The sequence below is a fragment of the Cryptomeria japonica genome, unplaced genomic scaffold (assembly GCF_030272615.1).
Source record: "Cryptomeria japonica unplaced genomic scaffold, Sugi_1.0 HiC_scaffold_274, whole genome shotgun sequence".
Taxonomy (NCBI): Eukaryota; Viridiplantae; Streptophyta; class Pinopsida; order Cupressales; family Cupressaceae; genus Cryptomeria; species Cryptomeria japonica.
The window spans coordinates 80,001-91,603 of record NW_026729096.1 but is presented as its reverse complement, the minus strand read 5'-3'; the positions used below and the strand labels follow the sequence as shown (position 1 = coordinate 91,603).

General features: G+C 58.6%; 1 non-coding gene across 1 annotated transcript; it reads right to left on the bottom strand.

The window, feature by feature from the left end:
- Positions 1 to 636: 636 nt before the first annotated feature.
- On the bottom strand, positions 637 to 755 carry LOC131869974 (5S ribosomal RNA). Its single transcript, XR_009368342.1, has one exon. It is a non-coding gene; the product is annotated as a 5S ribosomal RNA (ribosomal RNA).
- Between the last annotated feature and the right edge of the window lie 10,848 nt (positions 756 to 11,603).

Genomic DNA, 11,603 nt, shown 5'->3' with positions numbered 1-11,603 from the left:
GGTTAATTGTCCGGTTTGCCTCGGGTGCGCACCTTGCGTGCACCTTCGCCAGGGTGGGCGCCTTGGTGCGCACACCTTGGCTGGGCTGCGCACACCTTGGCACCCGCGTTTCCTTCATTTTAAATTTTTTTTTTTTACAATCTCTCAAGTGGGAAATTCTATAATCTCAACTTTTTTTGCCTTTTCAGGAAACTTTTGAATGGAGCGCATCATTGGTGCGCTCCGAAGTGTGCTCCAAAGCTCTCTCCAGCTGCGTGCACCTGCCCCGGCCGCGCACCCGGCCCCGCCCAGCTTCGCTCACCTGTCCCGGGCGTCTGGTGCGGAACCTTAGAGTAAGAAACATCACCGTGCACCTTGGCCAACGTGCGCGACTCGACCGAGCGCGCACTGGCCGAGGTGCACACCGATTTCACCTGGGTGCGCGCGCAGCACCTCGGGCGCACCGGGGTGCGCGCACAACGCCCGGGTTGCACCGTGGCCTGTGTGCTCGGGGCGCCTCGGGTGCGCGCTCGGTGTCGCCCCCGCGCGCGCGGTAGTGCGGGCAGCGCACCCCGGCCCGGCCCGGCCCCGACGAGAACGCAAACGGGCAAAAGGTTTATTCAAATAGCATTGCGACGCCCGGCGAAAAACTAAAAAAGGGTGCAACACCGGGACTTCCCGGGAGGTCACCCATCCCAGTACTACTCCGGCCCAAGCGCGCTTAACTGCGGAGTTCTGATGGGATCCGGTGCACTAACGCTGGTATGATCGCACCCGTTATGAGCTTGTCGCAGTGTGTACTTAGCAAACCGCGACCCACGTGCGAATCCACCCCGGCCACCCACCCCCGTCGAGGTGCACACCCTCCCTCGCGAAGTGCGCCCCGTTCGCCAAGTGTGAGCCCTGCCCGGGTGCGCGCACCTTGCTAGGGCGTCGGGTGTGCACCCGGCCCGGCCTACGTGCGTGCACCTGGAGGGGGCGTCGTGTGCGTGCAGTGTCCCGTCTGCAACGCGGTGCCCACACACCACCTCGGGCGCAACGACCTGCGCTCACATGTGGGCCGAGTGCACCTTGGTGCATGTTCGGGGCGCCTCGGGTGCACGCTCGATCTTGCCCTGGTGCACCAAGGCGCTCGGTTTGCCCCGGGTGCGCACTTGGTGCAAGGTGGGCACCCAAAATAGGGATCAAGCACCAAAACACAAGTTTCGGGATGCAAAATGGGACCCAAGGACCACAAATGCGTTCCAAGACCCATGATGGGTCCACGAGAACAAAAATGTGTTCCGAGACTTAATAAACAAATATTGGGTTTTAGGAGAAGAAACATGCTCTGATGCCCAAAACGAGAATCGACCCCGAAAAGGCCACAGGCCAAAAGTGGGATGCGAGACAAAAAAAAATGGGACCCGAGGACCAAAATTGGGTTCCCAGGTCGAAGACAGGGCAACCGGACAAGAAACGACCTCTAAGGCTCGAAATGAGTCCCGACGACTAAAACTTGACAAGAAGCACCCATCAGGCACCCAACTCGACACCCATGGGATGCCGACCCACCCGGGCTTCCACCTAGCACACCTTGGCACCCACCCACCCTCGCACCCAACCTCGCACCCAACTTAGCACCTTTGAACCCACATTGGCACTCACCCTGACCCTGGCACCTTGGAACCCACATTGGCACTCACCTTGACCCTGGCACCCACCTTTGCACTCACCTTGGGACCCACCCTGGCTCCCACCTCGGCACCCACCCAGACACCCACCTTGGTTCCTTGGCACCCACCTTGGATCCTTGGCACCCACCCCGACACCCACCTTGGCACGCAACTTGGCTACTTGCCACCCACCTTGGCTCCTTGACGCCCACCCCGACAACCACCCCGTGACCTACCCTGGCTAGGGTTGGTGCACACCCACCCTGGTGCCCACCTTGGCACCCACCCTATGACCCACCTTGGCACGCACCTTAGTACCCACCCCGTTACCCACCCTAGGACCCACCCCGTGACCCACCTTGGCCAGGGTGGGTGCACCCACCCTGGTGCCCACCTTGGCACCCACCCATCCTAGCACCCAGCCTGTGACCGGGCTTGGAACCCAACCTTGCACCCGCACCCGTCTTGGCCAGTGTGGGTGCGCACCCATCCTGGCACCCACGTTGTGACACACCCTTTAACCCACGCACCCTAGCACCCACGTTGGCACCCACCTTGGAACCCAACCTAGCAACTTGGCACCCACCCCGTGACCCACCTTGGCATCCACCATAGCAGTCGCCGACTTGGCACCCACCTCGGCACCCACCTTGACACTTGTGGACCCACCTTGCCACTCACCCTAGCATCGACCCATCCTAGCACCCACCCTGGCACCTTTGCACCCTAGCACTCACCCATCCTAGCACCTAACCTGTGACCCACCTTGACACTCACCCTCGCACCCACCTTGGAACCCAACCTAGCACCCACCCACCCTGACACCAACCCTAGCACCTACCCACCCTTGCACCCACCCTGTGACCCATCTTGGCACCCACCCATCCTACCACTCAACCTATCACCCACCTTCTCACCCACCTTGGCATCCACCTTAGCACCCACCCACACTGGCACCTTGGCACCCACCTCGGGCAAGGTGGGTGCACACCCACCCTGGCACCCAATTTAGAACCCACCGAGCATGTTACCCACCTTGGCACCCACATTGCAGCCCACCCTAGTACCCACCCTATGACCCACATTGGCATCCACACCCTAGCACCCAGGCACCTCGACACCCGCCTTGACACCCACCCTAGCACTGAACCTGTGACCCACCTTGGAACTCACCCTAGAACCCACCCACCCTGTGAACCACCTTGGCATCCACCTTAGCACCCACCCACCTTGGCACCCACTCTAGCACTCACCCATCCTAACACCCAACTTGTTACCCACCTTGGCACCCGCCCTCGCGTCCACCTTGAAACCCACCCTAGCACCCACCCACGCAGGAGCCCACCTTGGCACCCAACCTAACACCCACGCATCCTGGCACCCAACTTGTGACCCACCTTGGAACCCACCCTAGTACCCACCTTTGAACCCACTATATCACCAACCCACCTTGGCACCCACCCTATGACCCTCTTTGGAATCCACCCTAGCACGCACCCACCCTGGCACCCACCATGGAGCGCACCCTAGCACCCACCCACCTCGGCACGCACCTCAACACCCACCTTGGTGTGCGCACTGCGCCAACCTCTCAAAGACCCTATGTGGTGCGCTCCAAAGTGTACACCTTTGGTGCGCTCCAAGGTGCGCACCTTTGGTGCACACCGAGGTGCACACCAAAGTGTGCACCGAGGTGAGCACCAAAGTGCACTCCAGGGTGCACACCAAGGCGTGCACCTTTGGTGCGGTCAATGCAAACGAATTCGGAAGTTGGGGTCGATGTCCTAATCGCTGCTGCAGACTACACGTATGAGAATCGGACAAATAGCTTTATATAGGGGAGGTGTTGCGTTTGATGGGTCGACTCCCCTGGTTGTGTGCACTGCACCAACTTCAAAGACCCTGTCTTGTTTAAGAAGTCAAAAGTTGGGGTGGATGTCCTAATCATTGCTGCAGTCTACGCATGTATGAGAATCAGACAAATAGCTTATATAGGGGAGGTGTTGCATTCGGTGGGTTGACTCCCCTGGTTGTGCGCACTGCGCCAACCTCAAAGACCCCGCATAGCAGAAGAAGTCGGAAGTCGGATTTTGGTGAGCACCAAGGCGTGCACCTTTGGTGCGGTCAACGCAGACGAATTCAGAAGTTGGGGTGGATGTCCTAATCGTTGTTGCAGGCTACACATGTATGAGAATCAGACAAATAGCTTATATAGGGGAGGTGTTGGGTTTGATGGGTCAACTCCCTTGGTTGTGCGCATTACGCCAACCTCAAAGACCTTGTTTTCGTTAAGAAGTCAAAAGTTGGGGTCAATGTCCTAATGGCTCCTGCAGGCTACACATGTATGAGAATCGGACAAATAGCTTATATAGGGGAGGTGTTGGGTTTGATGGGTCGACTCCCCTGGTTGTGCGCATTACGTCAACCTCAAAGACCTTGTTTTCGTTAAGAAGTCAAAAGTTGGGGTCGATGTCCTAATTGCTCCTGTAGACTACACATGTATGAGAATCAGACAAATAGCTTATATAGGGGAGGTGTTGGGTTTGATGGGTTGACTCCCCTAGTTGTTCGCATTACACCAACCTCAAAGACCTTGTTTTCGTTTAGAAGCCGAAAGTTGGGGTCGATGTCCTAATTGCTCCTGCAGGCTACGCATGTATGAGAATCAGACAAATAGCTTATATAGGGGAGGTGTTGGGTTTGATGGGTCGACTCCCCTGGTTGTGCGCATTGCGCCAACCTCAAAGACCCTGCATTGCGGATGAAGTCGAAAGTCAGAGTTTGGTGTGCTACAAGGTGTGGTCGAAGGTGCTCACCTAGGTGTGCACCTTTGGAGCACAGGAAAAGTGCCCTCCAAAAGTGCGCACCTTTGGAGTGCACAAAAGTGCCCTCCAAAAGTGCGCACCTTTGGAGCGCAGAAAAGTGCCCTCCAAAAAGTGCCCTCCAAAAGTGCGCACCTTTGGAGCGCAGAAAAGTGCCCTCCAAAAGTGCGCACCTTTGGAGCGCAGAAAAGTGCCCTCCAAAAAGTGCCCTCCAAAAGTGCGCACCTTTGGAGCGCAGAAAAGTGCCCTCCAAAAGTGCGCACCTTTGGAGCGCAGAAAAGTGCCCTCCAAAAAGTGCCCTCCAAAAGTGCGCACCTTTGGAGCGCAGAAAAGTGCCCTCCAAAAAGTGCCCTCCAAAAGTGCGCACCTTTGGAGCGCAGAAAAGTGCCCTCCAAAAAGTGCCCTCCAAAAGTGCGCACCTTTGGAGCGCAGAAAAGTGCCCTCCAAAAAGTGCCCTCCAAAAGTGCGCACCTTTGGAGCGCAGAAAAGTGCCCTCCAAAAAGTGCCCTCCAAAAGTGCGCACCTTTGGAGCGCAGAAAAGTGCCCTCCAAAAGTGCGCACCTTTGGAGCGCACAAAAGTGCCCTCCAAAAGTGCGCACTTTTGGTGCGCACCAAGGCGCTGGTTCGGTCGTTGCAGGCGAGTTCGGAAGTTGGGGTCGATGTCCTGAGCGGAGGTGCAAACTACACAGGTGTCGGAATCGGACAAATAGCTTATATAGGGGAGGTGTATGCTTCGATGGGTCGACTCCCCAGGTTGAGCGCACCGCGCCAACCTCAAAGACCCTACGGTATGGATGAAGTCGGAAGTTGGGTCCGATGACCAATTCGATTAGTAGGTATGCTCATGAGGTCGGAATTTGGGTCCGATGACCTGCCATGTGCAGGAAGGCGAATGTTGACACTGTGCGTTGCAAGGTGCACACCAAGGCGCTGGTGCGGTCTTTTTAGTCGAGTTCGGAAGTTGGGGTCGATGTCCTGATCGGAGGTGCAAGCTACACAGGTGTGGGAATCGGACAAATAGCTTATATAGGGGAGGTGTATGCTTCGTTGGATCGACTCCCCGGGTTGAGCGCACCGCGCCAACCTCAAAGACCCTACGGTATGGATGAAGTCGGAAGTTGGGTCCGATGACCGATTCGATATGTAGGCATACTCGCGAGGTCGGAATTTGGGTCCGATGACCTGCCACGTGCAGGAAGGCGAATGTTGGCACTGTGCGTTGCAAGGTGCGCACCAAGGCGCTGGTTCGGTCGTTGGAGGCGAGTTCGGAAGTTGGGGTCGATGTCTTGATCGGAGGTGCAAACTACACAGGTGTGGGAATCGGACAAATAGCTTATATAGGGGAGGTGTATGCTTCGTTGGGTCGACTCCCCGGGTTGAGCGCACCGCGCCAACCTCAAAGACCCTACGGTATGGATGAAGTCGGAAGTTGGGTCCGATGACCGATTCGATATGTAGGCATACTCGCGAGGTCGGAATTTGGGTCCGATGACCTGCCATGTGCAGGAAGGCGAATGTTGGGACTGTGCGTCGCAAGGTGCGCACCAAGGCGCTGGTGCCGTCGTTGCAGTCGAGTTCGGAAGTTGGGGTCGATGTCCTGGTCAGAGGTGCAAACTACACAGGTGTGGGAATCGGACAAATAGCTTATATAGGGGAGGTGTATGCTTCGATGGGTCGACTCCCTGGGTTGAGCGCACCGCGCCAACCTCAAAGACCCTACAGTATGGATGAAGTCGGAAGTTGGGTCCGATGACCGATTCGATACGTAGGCATATTGGCGAGGTCTGAATTTGTGTCCGATGACCTGCCATGCGCAGGAAGGCGGAATTTGGGTCCGATGACCGAGTTGATGGCGTGCCATGCGCAGAAAGGCGGAATTTGGGTCCGATGACCGAGTTGATGTTGATGGCCCGCCATGCACAGGAAGGCGGAATTTGGGTCCGATGACCGATTTGAAGGCGTGCCATACGCAAAAAGGCGGAGTTTGGGTCCGATGACCGAGTTGATATTGATGGCCCGCCATGCGCAGGAAGGCGGAATTTGGGTCCGATGACCTGACATACGCATGGAGTCCGACTCGGGGGCCGATGTTCGATTCGATGACTTGCATTGTGGGTAAAGTCGGAAGTTGTGGTCTTTGACCCGATTCGATGACCAGACTTCGGCTGCTTGAGAATCGGACAAATAACTTATATAGGGGAGGTAGTGTTCTCGAGCATCCTCCCCCCGTGCCCGTTTATGTCGATTGATGTTGGTGCTCGACTGGTTGGAGCGCTCGGATGCAAAAATCTTGCACCAGGATTTATCGATTGTGATGGACACGGCAAGTCTCCTGATTGCTATGCAGGAGCTCATCGTGAATCTCTATGCGGCCTTGGTATGGACTCGACCTGCGGAATGGTTCGGCAATGGTAGTCGCTCCAACACGTCCTTGCAATGGCCACAGAGGTGATTCGACTAGAGCTCCAGTCTAGCTTTTGGGTTGCTTGGCGGACTGGTATAGCCGCGATCGAGTTCCGGCCATGAACGTTTTAGATAGCTCTTGGGCTTTCTGGGACGGAAGTCGGAAGTTTGGGCTGTTGTCCGATTTGATGACCATTCTTCGGATGTGTGAGAATCGGACAAATAACTTATATAGGGGACTGTGTTGTCTCACGCAGCCCCCTCCGTGCCCCTCTATCTCGACCGATGTTGGTGCTTGAAAGGGTTGGGATCGCTCGGATTTATAAACGTGCACCACCATTTGTCGAGTGTGAGGGACGCGGCAGGTCTCCTAAATGCTATGCGGGCGCTCTCTGAGAATCTCTATCCGGCCTCGACACAGACTAGTCTTGCTGAATGGTTTGGCACTGGTAGTCGATCCAACACGTCGTTGTTGTGGCCGCCTAGGCGATTCGATTCGAGCCCCCGTCTAGCTTTTGGGTTGCTTGGCGGATTTTGCCCTATCCGCAAGTGAGCTCGGTCCCTAAACGTTCGAGAAACCCGATTGCTATGCGCCGACTCTCTTTCTTGCGAGCCTCCATCTAGCTTTTGGGTCTCTACGGAACGGAAGTCGGAATCTGGGACCGTTGTTTGATTCGACGAGGCAGACTACGGTTGTGCGAGAATCGGACAAATAACTTATATAGGGGAGGTGTTGACTGGAGCATTCTCCCCCGTGCCCCTCTAACTCGACCAATGCTGGCGCTCGAACGGTGGTAGCGCTCGGATTTTCATTGAGCGCCAGCATTGGTCGATTTAGAGGGGCATGCGAGATTCCCGAATGCTATGCGAGGGCTCTAACGGAAATGTCTATTGGTTTCGGTATGGATGCAATTGCGAGTGGTTCGGCAAAGGTAGTCGTTCCGATGCGTCCATGTCGTGGCCAAATCGATAATTCGATTTGAGCCCTCGTATAGCATTTGGGTCTCTCGATGTGATTCCGCATTCCAGTCCCTTTGGGCACTGCTTGAGCCGCATCCCAGGGGGTTCCCTTCCCAATAATCTGCCTCGCAACCCGATTGCTATGCGGTGAGGCTCCTCGGCCGCCTCGGAACTATCTGTGTATCAGACGCATCGCGGGATAAGGGGTTGGCAACGGTAGTCGCCCCAAGCGCGTCCGATGCTTGGACCATTCCGAGGCGGCCCTGAAGCCTCTTCCGTCTAGCCGTTGGGTCCTTCTCGCCGCATCCCTCGCCTCGCACCCCGATTGCTATGCGGTGAGGCTCCTCGGCCGCCTCGGAACTATCTGTGTATCGGACGCGTCGCGGGATAAGGGGTTGTCACTGGTAGTCGCCCCAAGCGTGTCCGATGCTTGGACCATTCCGAGGCGGCCCTGAAGCCTCTTCCGTCTAGCCGTTGGGTCCTTCTCGCCGCATCCCTCGCCTCGCACCCCGATTGCTATGCGGTGAGGCTCCTCGGCCGCCTCGGAACTATCTGTGTATCGGACGCGTCGCGGGATAAGGGGTTGTCATTGGTAGTCGCCCCAAGCGCGTCCGATGCTTGGACCATTCCGAGGCGGCCCTGAAGCCTCTTCCGTCTAGCCGTTGGGTCCTTCTCGCCGCATCCCTCGCCTCGCACCCCGATTGCTATGCGGTGAGGCTCCTCGGCCGCCTTGGAACTATCTGTGTATCGGACGCGTCGCGGGATAAGGGGTTGTCACTGGTAGTCGCCCCAAGCGCGTCCGATGCTTAGACCATTCCGAGGCGGACCCGAAGCCTCTTCCGTCTAGCCGTTGGGTCCTTCTCGCCGCATCCTTCGCCTCGCACCCCGATTGCTATGCGGTGAGGCTCCTCGGCCGCCTCGGAACTATCTGTGTATCGGACGCGTCGCGGGATAAGGGGTTGTCACTGGTAGTCGCCCCAAGCGCGTCCGATGCTTGGACCATTCCGAGGCGGACCCGAAGCCTCTTCCGTCTAGCCGTTGGGTCCTTCTCGCCGCATCCCTCGCCTCGCACCCCGATTGCTATGCGGTGAGGCTCCTCGGCCGCCTTGGAACTATCTGTGTATCGGACGCGTCGCGGGATAAGGGGTTGTCACTGGTAGTCGCCCCAAGCGCGTCCGATGCTTGGACCATTCCGAGGCGGACCCGAAGCCTCTTCCGTCTAGCCGTTGGGTCCTTCTCGCCGCATCCCTCGCCTCGCACCCCGATTGCTATGCGGTGAGGCTCCTCGGCCGCCTTGGAACTATCTGTGTATCGGACGCGTCGCGGGATAAGGGGTTGTCACTGGTAGTCGCCCCAAGCGCGTCCGATGCTTGGACCATTCCGAGGCGGACCCGAAGCCTCTTCCGTCTAGCCGTTGGGTCCTTCTCGCCGCATCCCTCGCCTCGCACCCCGATTGCTATGCGGTGAGGCTCCTCGGCCGCCTTGGAACTATCTGTGTATCGGACGCGTCGCGGGATAAGGGGTTGTCACTGGTAGTCGCCCCAAGCGCGTCCGATGCTTGGACCATTCCGAGGCGGCCCCGAAGCCTCTTCCGTGTAGCCGTTGGGTCCTTCTCGCCGCATCCCTCGCCTCGCACCCCGATTGCTATGCGGTGAGGCTCCTCGGCCGCCTTGGAACTATCTGTGTATCGGACGCGTCGCGGGATAAGGGGTTGTCACTGGTAGTCGCCCCAAGCGCGTCCGATGCTTGGACCATTCCGAGGCGGCCCCGAAGCCTCTTCCGTGTAGCCGTTGGGTCCTTCTCGCCGCATCCCTCGCCTCGCACCCCGATTGCTATGCGGTGAGGCTCCTCGGCCGCCTTGGAACTATCTGTGTATCGGACGCGTCGCGGGATAAGGGGTTGAAACTGGTAGTCGCCCCAAGCGCGTCCGATGCTTGGACCATTCCGAGGCGGACCTGAAGCCTCTTCCCTCTAGCCGTTGGGGCTTTCTCGCCGCATCCCTCGCCTCGCACCCCGATTGCTATGCTGTGAGGCTCCTCGGCCGCCTTGGAACTATCTGTGTATCGGACGCATCGCGGGATAAGGGGTTGGCAGTGGTAGTCGCCCCAAGCGCATCCGATGCTTGGACCATTCCGAGGCGGCCCTGCAGCCTCTTCCGTCTAGCCGTTGGGGCCATCTCGCCGCATCCCCCACCTCGCACCACGATTGCTATGCGGTGAGGCTCCTTGGCCGCCTCGGAACTATCTGTGTATCGGACGCATCGCGGGATAAGGGGTTGTCACTGGTAGTCGCCCCAAGCGCGTCCGATGCTTGGACTATTCCGAGGCGGCCCTGCAGCCTCTTCCGTCTAGCCGTTGGGGCCATCTCGCTGCATCCCCCACCTCCTCGGCCGCCTCGGAACTATCTGTGTATCGGACGCATCGCGGGATAAGGGGTTGGCAGTGGTAGTCGCCCCAAGCGCGTCCGATGCTTGGACTATTCCGAGGCAGCCCTGCAGCCTCTTCCGTCTAGCCTTTGGGGCCATCTCGCCGCATCCCTCGCCTCGCACCCCGATTGCTATGCGGTGAGGCTCCTCGGCCGCCTGGGAACTATCTTCGTATCGGACGCATCGCGGGATAAGGGGTTGTCACTGGTAGTCGCCCCAAGCGCGTCCGATGCTTGGACTATTCCGAGGCGGCCCTGTGGCCTCTTCCGTCTAGCCGTTGGGGCCATCTCGCCGCATCCCCCACCTCGCACCCCGATTGCTATGCGGTGAGGCTCTTCGGCCGCCTTGGAACTATCTTCGTATCGGACGCATCGCGGGATAAGGGGTTGTCACTGGTAGTGGCCCCAAGCGCGTCCGATGCTTGGACTATTCCGAGGCGGCCCTGCAGCCTCTTCCGTCTAGCCGTTGGGGCCATCTCGCCGCATCCCCCACCTCGCACCCCGATTGCTATGCGGTGAGGCTCCTCGGCCGCCTTGGAACTATCTTCGTATCGGACGCATCGCGGGATAAGGGGTTGTCACTGGTAGTCGCCCCAAGCGCGTCCGATGCTTGGACTATTCCGACGCGGCCCTGTGGCCTCTTCCGTCTAGCCGTTGGGGCCATCTCGCCGCATCCCCCACCTCGCACCCCGATTGCTATGCGGTGAGGCTCCTCGGCCGCCTTGGAACCATCTTCGTATCGGACGCATCGCGGGATAGGGGGCTGTCACTGGTAGTCGCCCCAAGCGTGTCCGATGCTTGGACCATTCCTAGGCGGCCCTGAAGCCTCTTCCGTCTAGCCGTTGGGGCCTTCCCGCCCCATCCCTCGCCTCGCACCCCCGATTGCTATGCGGTGAGGCTCCTCGGCCGCCTTGGAACCATCTGTGTATCGGACGCATCGCGGGATAAGGGGTTGGCACTGGCAGTCGCCCCAAGCGCGTCCGATGCTTGGACCATTCCGAGGTGGCCCTGAAGCCTCTTCCGTCTAGCCGTTGGGGCCTTCCCGCCCCATCCCTCGCCTCGCACCCCGATTGATATGCGGTGAGGCTCCTCGGCCGCCTTGGAACTATCTGTGTATCGGACGCATCGCGGGATAAGGGGTTGGCACTGGTAGTCGTCCCAATCGCATCCGATGCTTGGACCATTCCGAGGCGGCCCTGCAGCCTCTTCCGTTTAGCCGTCGGGGCCTTCCCGCCGCATCCCTCGCCTCGCATCCCGATTCCTATGCGGTGAGTCTTCTCGGCCGCCGCGGAACTATACCTGTTATTGCTACTGCATCCTTCGGCTGGTAACCTCCTCTGCCGCCTTGGAACGTTCTCTT